General features: G+C 45.7%; 1 protein-coding gene across 4 annotated transcripts in view; it reads right to left on the bottom strand.

Moving 5' to 3' along the window:
- The window catches only part of DISC1 (DISC1 scaffold protein), a 376,514-nt gene extending 367,783 nt beyond the window's left edge, over positions 1–8,731 (bottom strand). For all 4 annotated transcript variants that reach the window (XR_009455877.1, XM_059715412.1, XM_059715415.1 and 1 more), the window contains exon 1: positions 8,669–8,731. The gene's annotated coding sequence lies outside the window, so the exon portion shown is untranslated. The remainder of the gene's footprint in view (positions 1–8,668) is intronic.
- Positions 8,732–13,863: the final 5,132 nt, after the last annotated feature.

The following is a 13,863-nucleotide window of genomic DNA, read 5'->3' as shown; positions in this document are numbered from 1 at the left end:
TTAATAATAAAGTTAAGAGATCTTCTCTCTGAGATTTTGCAGAGGTTTTAAAGAAGGAAAAAACATTTCTTGGTCTCTTGCACAAGCATGGCATAAAAATTAAAGCTAAAAAGCTAAAAAAACCCAAACACACAACTTTATGATGTAAGCAATTAGACTTAACAAAAGGTTTCCACCTTCAGAACTTCAACTGTCTTCACTCTTGCACCTGCATCACTTGGAAGTGAGTGCTTAATGGTCACCTTACGAGTGGTGGAATATGGAGAAAAAAAAAAAAGTCTTCTAATATCCTAACCAGCCATCTAGGCAGTGGTCTAGTGATAGAATAAGATTTTTCCCCACAGAGCTCTCAAACCTTTCAGATTCTACTGATCTCCAAGACTGAACCATCAAACAGGTCCCCTAACACAGGCACAAATTTCAGCTTCCTAACTTCAATTCCAATTCAAAAACCAGGTCTGATGCATGACCAACTGGACACCCTTGGCCAGTAACTGCCCTGGTCCATCACTGCCATAACTGCCCTGGTGGTCAGGAAGTCCTGAACCAATACAATTATTTACATGCAAGTTGAAATAATCAAGACTTTTGAACAAACTTCTGTTTCCAATAACCACCAGAGCAAGGACTTTGGTCTGCTCCTGAAGGAACACTGGAAAGCAACACACTAACACGCATCTCATCTTACTCCCATCATGGAATGTATGTGCTAAGTGAACAGCACTCTACATCACAACCAGTTTTGAAGAGAGAAACCTCTACTTACTACTAAAAGAAAAAATACAAAAAACATTACATGCATCATTTTGTACATAATGTCAAGCACTTCATTCACATAATCAACATGTGATTCCATGAAAGCCTGTTTCTGATACAGCTCCTAAATGGGAAGATTCTATCATCCGAGTCAAGTGTACAGTTCAGAAAACTACTATTACTGTTCCAATTCATCCAAATGAGATACTATCTGCATAATCAGTTAAAGCAGATATAGCACTTCATAAATAGAAACTGCTATAAATAATCCATAGGTCCCTTTTCCCACTCCTGATAACTGATCAAACAGCTGCTTATCTGGAACTTTTAGATTGAGATATAAAGATCTTAACTAACAGGACTGCTGCAGGCAAGCAAATCGGGAAACAGCAAGAAGAGCAGAGTAACAACGAGATGATTTAATCTGATGTCACAAGCCTACAACAAAACAATAACCTATTTGTAAGGCAGCAAGAGAGGAAGGAAAGGAGAAGGGAGATAGGAAAGGGTGGAGAGTCCCACCCAGTTGTGCTCATTAGGACACAGACTCCCCATTAGTAATACGGAATGTAAAGACCTAATAGAAAATTAATCGGATTGTGTGGGATACAAGTGTGAATCTCCACTGAAATAATGGATGAGAGGTATCATATATTACTGTACAGCATGCAGATCTTGAACATTAGACAAAAGGTTAGATGTAATTCCTCAAAAGAATGACACTGAGCAAAGAAACTGTATTTCAGTTTCATGCATTAGAGAATGGTTTTAAGTTTGCAAACTTTGTTGGGCATAAAATTACTTTAAGCTTTCAACTGTAGTAAACTGTAAGTACCTCAGTGTCAGTAGCCATCTTAATTTATTTCCCATATGAGGAACTTGGGTCTAACTAACAAAGCATGTTAATATCAGATCCCTTTTCCCTTGGCACAATCATTAATTTTTAAAGGCATTTAAAGAGCACTTAATTTAAAGATTTCTACTCCTCCCCACAATAAACACATATTTTGCTAAAGGAAACTTCCCTAGCACTAACCACTAGGGAAAAAAAAACACAGAAGGCTTAAAAATCATAAAAATCCCACCAAATTAACAAACCAAATACATTTTAAGAAAAGCCAACACATTTATTTTTCAATCCTGGTCAAACAAGTATTACCCTAGTGTAACTTCACTGATACACAATAAACTACATTCATTCCTGGTACATGAGGGTTCTGCAGCAACCTTCCCTCATGAACACTGAATAGTATTACGACATCCCATGTGCCCAATCCTAATCTAGGTGACCCAGCATGAAAGGACTGGTCTCTGGCAAAAGTCACAACATGGTAAGAATGAACTTAGAAATCACTATGGCAACTCCACAGCTTAATTTTCTGTTTAGCTTAGGTCCAATATTCCAAAATAGATAGGGAAAAAAAACAGTGTTTACAGGGGGTGTTAACATGTAGTATTTGGTCTTAAACTAGAAAAGGGCATAAAATTGCTTATCACTCAGACACAAAGCATTTGCACTTGAAAAAGCCAGCATGTTGAAATGAAAAAATCATAATCCCTGAGAAGTGCCTGGGGGGGCACACTGGAGCAAATGGCATTTAACAGACTGGGTGCCTACAGGAAACCCAAGTTATGGCGAACAAAATAAAAAGTGCCTAACTCTTGAACATAGCTAGAGGTAATCTGTTTACTGCATTGCAGTTACAAAATAATACTATTTATCCTATACTTGGGGCTTTTATACAATGTTTTCATTACAAACTAAAACCTCTTTGCTTAAATTATGCCAAAAGAGCAATGCCAGATACAGTAGGTTAGGCCCAAAAGTTAGGTTTTGTTTAAAAATAAAAATAACAAAGGCCAACATAAATATTATCTAAACATAAAAAGAGAAAAGCAATGAAGACAATAAGTTTGGAGTTAAATATTCCCGTGTGCAGGTTTACATCCAAGACACTGCAGCATCAGGCTAGGACATGCAAGCTAGCAATTGACTATAAATTTATTTTTTCTAGTTTGTTGAGCTTAGATAAAAGCTAAGTAAATATGGTAGTATAAGTGGTAAGTGGTAGAACTACATTTTAATAAGTTATTATATTTTTAATAATCTCTGGCATCAGAAACAGCATTAAGCAAAGTTTGCTTGTTTTATTAAACTAATTTTAAAACCTTTAAATGTAGAAGTTATAAGAAGTTCTTCAGACTATTTGGACTTTGGCACTTCAAAGCCACAATAATGAAACTAACTATGAGGTAAATTCCCTGTTTCCAGACCCAGAGTCCAAGTAAGACCCTTAGAGAAAGAAAATGTCTGGTCAGGAAATCTGAGGTGTAAATTTTAACAACTCCACCTCTCTACAAACAAGCTGCATAATCTTCCAAATTATGGGCTAGGGACAGACCTTACACAAACTAGTTTAAGTGATCAGAAACTGGTTTAAACCTGTAACAGAACAGATGTTCAGCACACATAAGGCAGTTTGAAAATGGCTGAAACCAGTTTGAGATAAACCTGGTTGAATGTAGTATCATAACTGATTTGGCTCAAACCGGTTTATGCAATGTCTGTCCCAGACCCCTTGCTGGTTTAAGATAAACCACTCTCCCAGCATCCCAGCATGCTCTCTGGGCTGAACAGGCTCTCTTCTCCACAGCAGGGCTGGCCCCTCCCCTCTGCTCCCTGGCTGCAGATCCAGCAGAGACTGCACATACAGTGGGGTCTGCCTGGCTTCTCCTGCTCCCCACACTCCCCTCACCACTCCCTGCTAAACATGGATTCCCCCTCCCCTCTGCCTTACAGAGACACCTCGCAGCATTAGCTAGCAGACCACATGCTGGTTACGGTCAATGCTGTGGCAGATGGGACAAAGGCAGAATCAAGAGGTAGCTGGTAATCAGAGGTCTCTCTGTTGTTTTCTTAATGGGCTGATAAACACTGTGTTGTAAATTCCTTGCTGGGCTGGTCAGCAGGGGGCGAACCCCACCGCAATCAGAGGATCCTGGAGGGCCTTGGCACACTCGCCTCAGCCCAGCACTATAAAAGGGAAGGGAAGGCTGCTCTAGTGCCCCCCAGCCTCTAGTCTGAGCCACTCCAGGCATGTGCTGGCATTTCCTCAGTCCAGAGGGGATGCGTTCACAATTACAAACTGGTTTAGCCTAGCCAGATTAGATTAACCTGCAAAGATTGAATCAATTCAGGCTCAGGCTTTTTGAATGTCTGTCCCTAGCCATGTAGAAATGTGCTAACAAACATACCAGAATTCCTAACAAACATACCAGAATGCAAACTTTTCATTCTAAACTTTTAATTTAACATTCATGAATCAGTCAAATGAATCTTTGGTTCTTTTCCTTCTCCAAACAAAAAAAAACCAACACAAGTATTCTGGAGAAAGTAGCAGTATGTAGTTCAGGGAGAATGTTCATTTTTAACTTTCCTGTTCCTATAATTTTTGTGAAAAATGTGTCCAAAATTCAAGTCACCTGGCAAAATCTCCAAAACACATGATATTTACTTTTTTCTGCCACCAAGAACATTTGTCAATGACCAAGAGCCCTTTGAGGTTTTTTGTGGGTGGGGGGGGGGGGTGTTTGTTTGTTTTTAAACAATCAACCATTTAAGCACCATAGAAGTTTACAAGTACTATCAGGAGAAAAATCATCATGCAACCTTATCTATAAAGCCATTCTCAAACCCAATAAAATGCCTTAAATTTAGCAATGAGAGTAGGACACCACTACTCCATAATTAAATGTTGAATCGCTTTAACCACCCAGGAAAGGTTTAATAAAGTAGAACCTCACTAATTTGCACTAATTACTATAAGGTCCATTGCAAATTAGCAAGTAATTGAACAAGCACAATGGAAAAAAACAACAAGATAATGCATCAAAAAGTACTTTGTACATTTATGTGACAAGTGTAATTTGGTGTTAATGACTCATAAAACTGCATGATATATGTGTTGTAGTGTATTTTGTAAAAGTAATGTCTCTGTAATAACATACTTCACTGTAGCGCTCTTAAATAATTGTTCAGCAGTATAGAGAGACCTTAGCCTACAACTTGCACACAAAAACTGGTGTGGATTAATGAAGTGTGAAGTAGCAAAGCTTTACTCTTATATTATTGGCAAAGATAATGAAAAGGTTCCCCAGGGGGGTTGCTATACTAATGGAACTTTTAAAAAACACGAGTATAGCTGTACGAAAGCAAAGTATCTACTATGTCCACTCAACCATAAGCACTGCTTCATTAGGCCCTGCCTCCTTAAGAAAAGAAATCTTAAAAGATTTCCCTACCATTGTTCTATACCAGGCTTGTTGCTGAAGCTCTCATGCAGACAGGTAACCTTCTGCTGCCAGTTTATGTCTTGCATAGATCACATCTGTTAGAGCAGCAGTCAGCAGCCTTTTCAGGTTGTGGGCCACAATATTCTAGCTCAGGTCAGAGGTAGGAGGAAAGGGCACTAAGTCACAGCCACACCCACTGTCACTTCTCCCCACAGCAGCATCAAAAGAGCTCCCACCACCAAAGCCCTGTGTCCACAGGCAAATTAAATGGCTTTGTGGGCCAGGTGGTGGCCGCAGGCTATAGATTGCCAACCCCTGTTTTACAGTATTAACAAAAAGTTGTATAAAGTGTTAGTATCCTCTGCAGCAGGGGTACCCAACTCACCTGCACTCCTACTACACTGGATTCAGAGCACAAGGAGCCTCACAGGCCAAATCCAGACCCAACAGCAGGGAAAGCGATACTGAAAAGGTTAATGCAGCCATTGCTCACCCCCCCACACACACGCACGCATGTCCCCAGCTAGGCTTTACAGCTGGAAATTAGGTGGCAGGCCCAACGTTGTTCAGCCTGCCCCTAAATTTCTGGCCCATTTGAGAGTTGAAACCCTTCCAATGGCCAGTTGCAGCCGAAGGGCTGTATATTTGACATCCTTGTTCTATACCATTAGTTTCAACATCCTCAGTGTTGGTGGAACAGAGGGCTAATCTAGCTTTAAAGTCTTTCTCAGTATAACTATTTCAGTTAGGGATTTTTTTTTTAAGCAAGATAATTTCTGCCAATTAAATCCCTAGTGTAGACATGTTATACAAGTATAATGCTTCCCCTTCCTCTACAGGAATAATTATATTGATATATAGCATGTACCAGTTGTAACTGTATCCATGCTGCTTGGGAGTGTGCCATAACTTCTTAATGTAGACAAGATCCAAGCCAGTATTAACAATGGTAGAAAATGTGTTTTAAATCTTTGTACTTCCCTCCTTTGTGGATTATGTACTGGCATTAGCATGCACTTAAAACACAGTCACACAGTGTGGAAATCAAAGCATTTTTTTCCAGCAGCACTGGGAATTTGACCATATTCAGAGTAAAGTTCCTGTATTATACATTTAATATTTCAAAACTGTCAGGCTTTCTGGGTGAACAAAAGCAAAACAAACCAACAGTTCTAATACATATTACTAAAAACCACCGCTGCTGTCATGTTTAGAAGACCAGGAGTAACCTCATGCACTCCCAAACTTTAGAATGATCACTATCAATGATGTAATGAGTAGGCAAGCAGTCACAAGCCCCAGGTGCTGCCTAAGACAGGGGAGGAGAGGTGCCAGAACAGAGCTGATGGGGCACTTCACCTTCCCATTCCACGTCCCTTTCCCCACACCCTGCACCTTCGCAGGCAGCAACTCCAGCTCTGGCAGCAAGTGGGCAAAGCAGTAGCAGCGATGCACGGAGTAGGACTGGCCAGTGCATAGGAGCAACATGCTGCTTATAAAAAGAGAGAGATGCCAGCTCCTTTCTTTGCCAGCAAAAACCAGTGTTTTTTGGCCACCGCTCAACACACATCAGCAGCAAAAACAAAGTGTCATCTCCACACTACAAGAGCAAACCTCTGGCCGCTGCCTCTGCACCCTGCACTGCTACCATCCAGGGCAAAGTACAAGCCAGTTATGCCTCTGGACACTGCAGGAGGAGTGGAACAAATTGGCTCCAGGGAGCAAACCAGTATACCAACCTGTACCTATTACTTGCACTAGGCTCACAGCAATTCCACAGCCAACCACGGGTGGGACTTTTGTCTCCACTACTAGAGCTCAGCTACCTGAAACAGTCTGGAAATTTCAGCCACCTGCCATTAATGAGAGGCAGATCTCAACAGCATCCCCTCGGATAAGTACCAAATCTTTTCTTTTGGTTGAGATTCTGTGGTAATGTTTACAGTGAAATATCTGGAAGCTTTTCTATTCTGTTCTAGAGAGAGGTAGGTAGCTGTTTTAGTCTGAAGTCAGGCAGAAGGCAGGACAGGTTGGCACAGTGATTCTTAAGCACAGTGCCATGGTGCCCTGGGATGCTGAGAGATCCTTTCAAAGGTGCCACGCAGTACTAGCATTGTTGGGAATACATGCAATTCCAAAGGCTACAGAGGCCTAGGAATCCACCTGCTTCCTGCAGCTGCTTCAGGCCTTTACAGCAGTGATTCTCAATCAGGTGTCTTGAGATCCTTTCAAGGATGTCACACAACGTTAGTACTGTTGGATGTACAAACATGATTCACAAGATAAACCCGGAGATTTCAAATAGAATCTGCACTGTCAAAAGCCACCTACCCAGCTGTGGTACTTCTGTGTTCTTTGCTACAGAAGAATTGCTCAGAGAAATAATAAGTGACAGCTAAGAGCTGCCATTTTCCATGGGGTGCCTTGAGTCTAATTAGGGGTGCCTCAAGCTTAAAGCAGGTTGAGAACCACTGCCTGAGAGACTAATGCATGTGGTTTGGCAGGCAACCACCTACGTTGTCAAACTTTACTTGGTTCACAGCACCTGACAAAAAGTAGGCTACTGCCTACCAAAAGCTTACACAGGCAGTTCTCACCCTTTCTAGACTCAAGGCATCCTTGGATATACTCAAGGCACCTGTCGGCATGTACCAGCTTTGCATTTTCACTTTTTTTTTTTTTTTTTTTTTGGCCTACAGAAAAGAAATAAAGCGGGGTTCTGTCGCAACACAGGCAGAAAGCCTGCCGCTATGGGAGTCCTACAGCAATCTCTAGATTCAACCTTGCCCATCGTGTATGGTAAGCAGCGCTAACAGTGACAGCTCCCTCAGATGGTCTAAAGGCACTCAGGAGAATCCCAAGGCACCCCAGGAGATCTCAAGGGACCCTGCGATGCCAAACCACCCAGGAGAGCTCAAGGGACCCCAGGATCCCAGGACACCTAGGAGGACCAAAAAGCACTCCAGGATTTCTCAAGGGACCTCATGATCCCAGTATACCCAGGAGGACCCCAAGACACCCCAGGAGATCTCAAGGGATCCCATGATGCCAAAGCACCCAGGAGATCTCAAGAAACCCCACAATCCCAAGGCACCCAGGAGGACCCCAAAGCACCCCAGGAGATCTCAGGGGACCCTGCAATCCCAAGGTACCCAGGAGATCTCAAGGGACCCCAAGGGGACCCCAAAGCACCTGGGAGGATCCCAAGACACCACAGGAGATCTCAGGGGACCCCACAATCCCAAGGCACCCAGGAGGACCCCAAAGCACTCCAGATCTCAAGGCACCCCTGGGTGCCAGCCTGCTCGAGAAGCCCCGCCTTACACAGCTGTGCCCTGGCCAGGCTCGGGGGCCAGCCTGCCCCTGCCCCCGAGCCCCGGGGTGCACAGCCACGCGGCCGGAGGAGTCTCCCCCCACCCCGCGCAGCCTGGGCCCCGTCCCGGTCGCGGCGCCTCCGAGCAGCCGCAGCCCCGGGGAAGCGCTTCGGCGGCGCCTCCTCGGCGGCCGGGACCCGGCGGCGCTGCCCCGAGCCGGGCGGGCTGGCGGCGCGGGCTGCTCCGGCCCCGCACACGCACGCACATGCACATGCACCGCCGGGATCCCCCCGCCCCGGCCTCACCTCGCCCCGCGCCGCCGGCCCCGCACCACATCCTCCGGCCCGCCCCGGGACAGCGAGAGCCGCCCCACCCGCCCAGCCCGCGCCGCGCCACGCCACGCCACGCCACGCCACGCCACGCCACAGCCACTCCCCCGCCGAGAGCTGCCAGCCCCCGCCCCGCCCTGGCACAGGCGACCCCCGCGCCGCGCCCGCCCCTGCTCGGCAGGGCAAGGACCCCCGCGCCTCCCCCAGCCCGGCCGCGGGCGGGGGGAGACAGGCTTTGTGAGCTGCCAAAGAGCGTGGGCTCGGGCTCCCCTCATCAGGAAAGCTACTGAGGAGATTAAAAAATAAAGACATCTCAGGCCTCAATCCTGTAGGGCAGTGGTGCTCAACCTTTTCTGGACCAGGACCCATTTGCAAACATCAGTGGCCAGTCCCCAGTACTGTAGCAACAAAGTTTGGCACCAGGGCAAAGCCCATAGTGGCAGCTCACCCCAGCCCTGCATGCAAATCCCACCCAAGCTTGGCCAGGAGTGCACACAATGGCTGGAGCTACCCTTCCCTGGTCCCAGCACCTCCCCAAGCCTGCCGCTTGCTGCTCCGTCCCACTCCCTGCCCAAGCTGGGCACCGCCTGTTGTTGCCCCTTCACTTAAGTGCCCAGGGCGATCGCCCCACTCACCCCTCCCCCTTGTTATGGTACTGCCAGTCCCAACCCAGTGCCCCTCACTCCCAACCCGCTGCCCCCGCTGTGTGGGGCATTGGGGGCTCCAAGCAACCCCTCGCAACCTGGAGCTCTGCCAGACTGCAAGGGAAAAGGCCTTGTTTCCCACATTTTTCTACTTTAAAGGACAATCCACCTGTTGAGAAACGCTGCTGAAAGGGGCTTGAGCACAGCAAGTGGGGATGAGGCGGAATTGATGTGTTTTAAGTCCAAACATATCATCCTCATAACCTCTCAGGCACCTCAAGCCACTTGCAGGGCTGGACACAGGCATGGGTGAGCCAGGTAGCTGCCTGGGGCCCAGGCAGAAAAGGGGTCCCCAAAATGCTAATTATTATTATTATTATCATCTCCAGTGAAGGGGGGGGCAATACTAAAAGCTTGCCTGTGGGTGCCAGGAGTCTAGGTATGGTGCTGGTCACTTGGAACTAAAGCTTTCACCCGGCTTTTCAAGCCTGTCAAGCACAGTTCCTTTAAGCACCTAATGTTTCTGCCTGTCACTGGGGCCAGTTCTGCTTTGAGCAGGGGGTTGGACTAGATCAGTGTTATTAAACCCATGGGTCACGACCCAGAAGTGAGTTGCAAGAATATACAAAAGGGTTGCAAACAAACTTTAAAAATGGATTCTCCTTTAAAGAAAAAAAATGTGGGAAGCCAGGGCTTTCCCCTTGCAGTCTGGCAGAGCTCCAGCCTGTGAGGGGCTGCTTGCCCCCTCTCTGCCCCCACCACGCACACTGTGGCAGAAGGCAGCAGGTTGGGCGCGAGGAGCACTGGGTTGGGAATGGCCACTGATGTTTACAAATGGGTTATGGTACAAAAAAGGTTGACAACCACTGGACTAGATGACCTCCTGAGGTCCCTTCCAGCTCTCATTTTCTAGGATTCTGTGACATATCTGACTAATTCCAACTGGTCTGGTAGATGGCCAGGCCTTTTGATGTGCTGTTACAGGATGAGAGTCAAAGCCCATCAAACTGGGCTATGAGCACCCACCCCCTTGATGTGGGGGGCCACTGAGGGCATATCACTGATTGCTTGGGACAAATAAAATGCAAAATAAGTGAAGAGGTGAGGGTCAAAGGTTCAGAACGAGCACACTGAGGGGGTGGACTGAGCACAGAACACCAGAACGTGGGCACTGGTCTTTGAATGCATCCAAGAATCCAGCTGACACTGCCCAGTGAAACTGCCTCGAGATGTGAAAAGACCAAGGACAGGAAAATGGCCCTGCAGTCCCCAGAGTTCTCCCAGCCAGGGCCTCCTTCCTGGTCAGGTATATTGCCATCTTGGTCAGGAGGAGGTTGACCAGGAGGTCCCAGATGTGGGAGTGCCACAGATAGGGAGCACATAACAAAAAAGGGGCAGGGAGTCATGCAACCAGAACTTCAGCAGGAGGTTCTGGAGGAGGCAAAAAAGGGACTGCAACCTGGCGCATTCAAGGGTAGGCATGTGCCAGGGTCTCTCCACCTAATTCAGTGCTTGGGAGTGACTCAAATAAGGTCCATCATCACAGATAACACAATACATATTTTATTCCCATTTAAACTAAACTAGAAACTTTACTAATGCAAGGGGTCCAGGGCTGTGTTATTCTGTTTAAGATTGGAGCAGAAACAAACATAACTTAATTGGAATGTGTTCAAAAACAATCTGCAGGTCTGTGAAATAGAAGCAGCGAGGCCCCTGCTATACCTTACATATATTATGCAATTCACAGTTGAATTGTGAAATAAATTTATACTGGCCACACCTGCAAAGTAAGACCAGCCACAAGTTCAAAGTAATTATCACCTTGTTAATGGGTGAATCGTGCAATAAATTTAGACTGGCCACCCATATGCAGAAATTATCACATGATAAAAATTACTTTCCAGCTGTAAAAACTGCTAACCAGCTATAAAGTTAGTGCTTGAAAATGTGTAAGAACTCTATAGCTGGTTTCTATCCAGCTTTAATTTGAATGTGTAGCAGAGCCCTAACAGACCACAGAATGGCAGAAGGAAGGACATCCTGATGGGTAGAAAATCAAGGCCATTAGAAAGAAGAGAGGGTCATTAATACTTATGAAATGAAGTTTTAAGAAGGGATCGGGCAGATAATAACGAGCCCTGAAGTCAATTGACTCCCTCATCAGCTGCCTGACTAGAAACGCTGCTGCCACTGCCAGACAGTTCATTTTAAACTGTGGGTGGACCAGGGACCTGACAATAGAGTGGAACAAAGTCTGGGTCTTCCCTCTGCCTCTGTATAAAATCAGACCCTTCTACTATGGGGATGACCTTGCTCAGGTTCTTTGCCTGAGGGGCACAATTCTGTGGACTCTTCCCTAGGTCCTAATTCAAACTGTATGCCAGCACCTTTACCCAGTCTTTTACCAGGCCTCTGCTGAGAGTGCTTCCCTTCTGAACATTTGGCATTTCCAACATGAGGTAGGCAAGGACCCATAGGTGATAATCCCTTGATCCAAGGATGGTCTCTACCATGGCTCACTGATGAGTCTTGTGGTGACTTGGGAGTCCAATCCTAGAGCCACAGATCCATCCACAGAAGGAGACTAAGCTGCAGGCTGGGATTCCTCTCCTTTTCCTTCCTCTGCTCTCTCAGCTTTGAGGGCAAGACATTTTACCTCAAAATGAGCTGCTGCTTGGGTAAGGTTGTGGTGCCACTGGAGTCGGTTGGCAGCCAGCTTCTCCCAAATCTTATTGACAGCATCTGTTTTCTTGAGGTATGCCTTCAAAGTGTTTTTGTAGCATTTTCTCAGGCCATTACTAAGCTGGGAGTACAGCATTTGTTTTGGGAGGCAAGAGTGAGGCATCTGCACACAATGTCAGGTCCAGTGAAGTTGATGCTTGAGGATCATTGACTCAATGCTGGTAACACTGGCTTCAACAAAGATGCTGGTGTTTGAGTCAACGTTCCTATTTGATGCAGAGGATTTTCTGGAGGCATCATTGGTGATACTTCTCCAGGCTCTTGAGATGGTAATGGTAGGTCATCCCCATTTCACATCTATAGAGGAGAGCGGGGATGATTTTTCCATTGTAGACCTGGATCTTGGTGTCTTTCCAGAGACTGCAATGAATAAAGACATGCTGAGATACATTCAGCACCAGGGCAAACTATAAAGCACTTTGGTCTTCTCAATGTTGAGAGAGAGGCCCAAAGTTTGGTAGGCTTCTCCAAAGAGATCCAGCATGGTGTGGAAGTTTTCCCCAATGTGCACAGTCACTAGTACATTGAAGTTCAAGGATGGTTGTTTTGAGTACTTTGGTCTTCAAGTGAAAATGTCCCAAGCTGAAGAGTCCTCCATCGATTTGGTATTCAGTGTCAATTCCAGAAGGAAGGCAGTCATTAATGAGAGCCAGGATGACAGTCAAATTATTGGAGAACAGAGCTGGGATGCATCCTGGCTTGACCCTAGCTCAGATGACAAATAAGTCTGTCTCCAATCTACTACAAAGAATGGTTGCAGTCATCTGGTCATGGAGAAGCCTCAGGGTCTTGATGTACTTCCGTGACATCCAAATCTGGCCAGTACTTTCATAGGGCTCCATGATTAATCAAATCAAAGGCCTTAGTAAGGTCAATGAAAACCATATACCGGTCCTGATGTTGTTCCGAACACTTTTCTTGAATCTGGCAGGCAACAAAGATCATGTTAATTGCCCCACAGGATAATCTGAACTTACTCTGAGATTCTGACAGGACTTTCTCAGCAAGAGGTAGAAGATGGCTCAGAAGGATGCAGAAGAGTATTTTCCCTGCTGTGGAAAGGAGGGTGATACCTTGATAGTTCTGACAGACAGACTTATTATGTCCTTTTTTGAAGATAGTTACTATGTTGACATTCCTGAGGTCCCCAGGGAGCTCCTCATTGTTCCTAATTTGAAGAATGGAGTCTTAGTACCAGCCTTGTAGATTACAGCAAGTATGCCATCCAGCCTAATAGCCATGCTCTTGGTTTCCTTGATGGCACACCAGATTTCTTTTAGGATAAAAGGGTTGGCTCGGGATCCTCTTTCAGGGCTTTGGACTCAATGGTGGTATCCATCACAGTTCAGGAGTGCCTCAAAGTGTTCTTTACATCTGGCTTACATCTTAACATTCATTGTTTTTGCAGGGTGGCCTGATGCTCCTGAATCACAGGAAATGAGGACTGTGGAAAGTTGGGCTGCAGATGGTTTTCATTGCCTGAAGTAAGTTATGTACATCATGTTTGTCAGCATAGAGTTAGATCCCCTTGGCTTTATCTTGCCACCACTGATTTTTTATTTCCTGAATCCTTCTTTGTGTTTCAGCTTTGATGAGCTGATACATAGATTCATAGATTCATAGATGTTAGGGTTGGAAGGGACCTCAATAGATCATCGAGTCCGACCCCCTGCATAGGCAGGAAAGAGTGCTGGGTTTAGATGACCCCAGCTAGATGCCTATCTAACCTCCTCTTGAAGACCCCTAGGGTAGGGGAGAGCACCACCTCCCTTGGGAGCCCAT

This window comes from Alligator mississippiensis, chromosome 1 (genome assembly GCF_030867095.1).
Source record: "Alligator mississippiensis isolate rAllMis1 chromosome 1, rAllMis1, whole genome shotgun sequence".
Lineage (NCBI taxonomy): Eukaryota > Metazoa > Chordata > Crocodylia > Alligatoridae > Alligator > Alligator mississippiensis.
The sequence above is the reverse complement of the archived record's forward strand: the minus strand, read 5'-3'. Positions and strand labels throughout refer to the sequence as shown.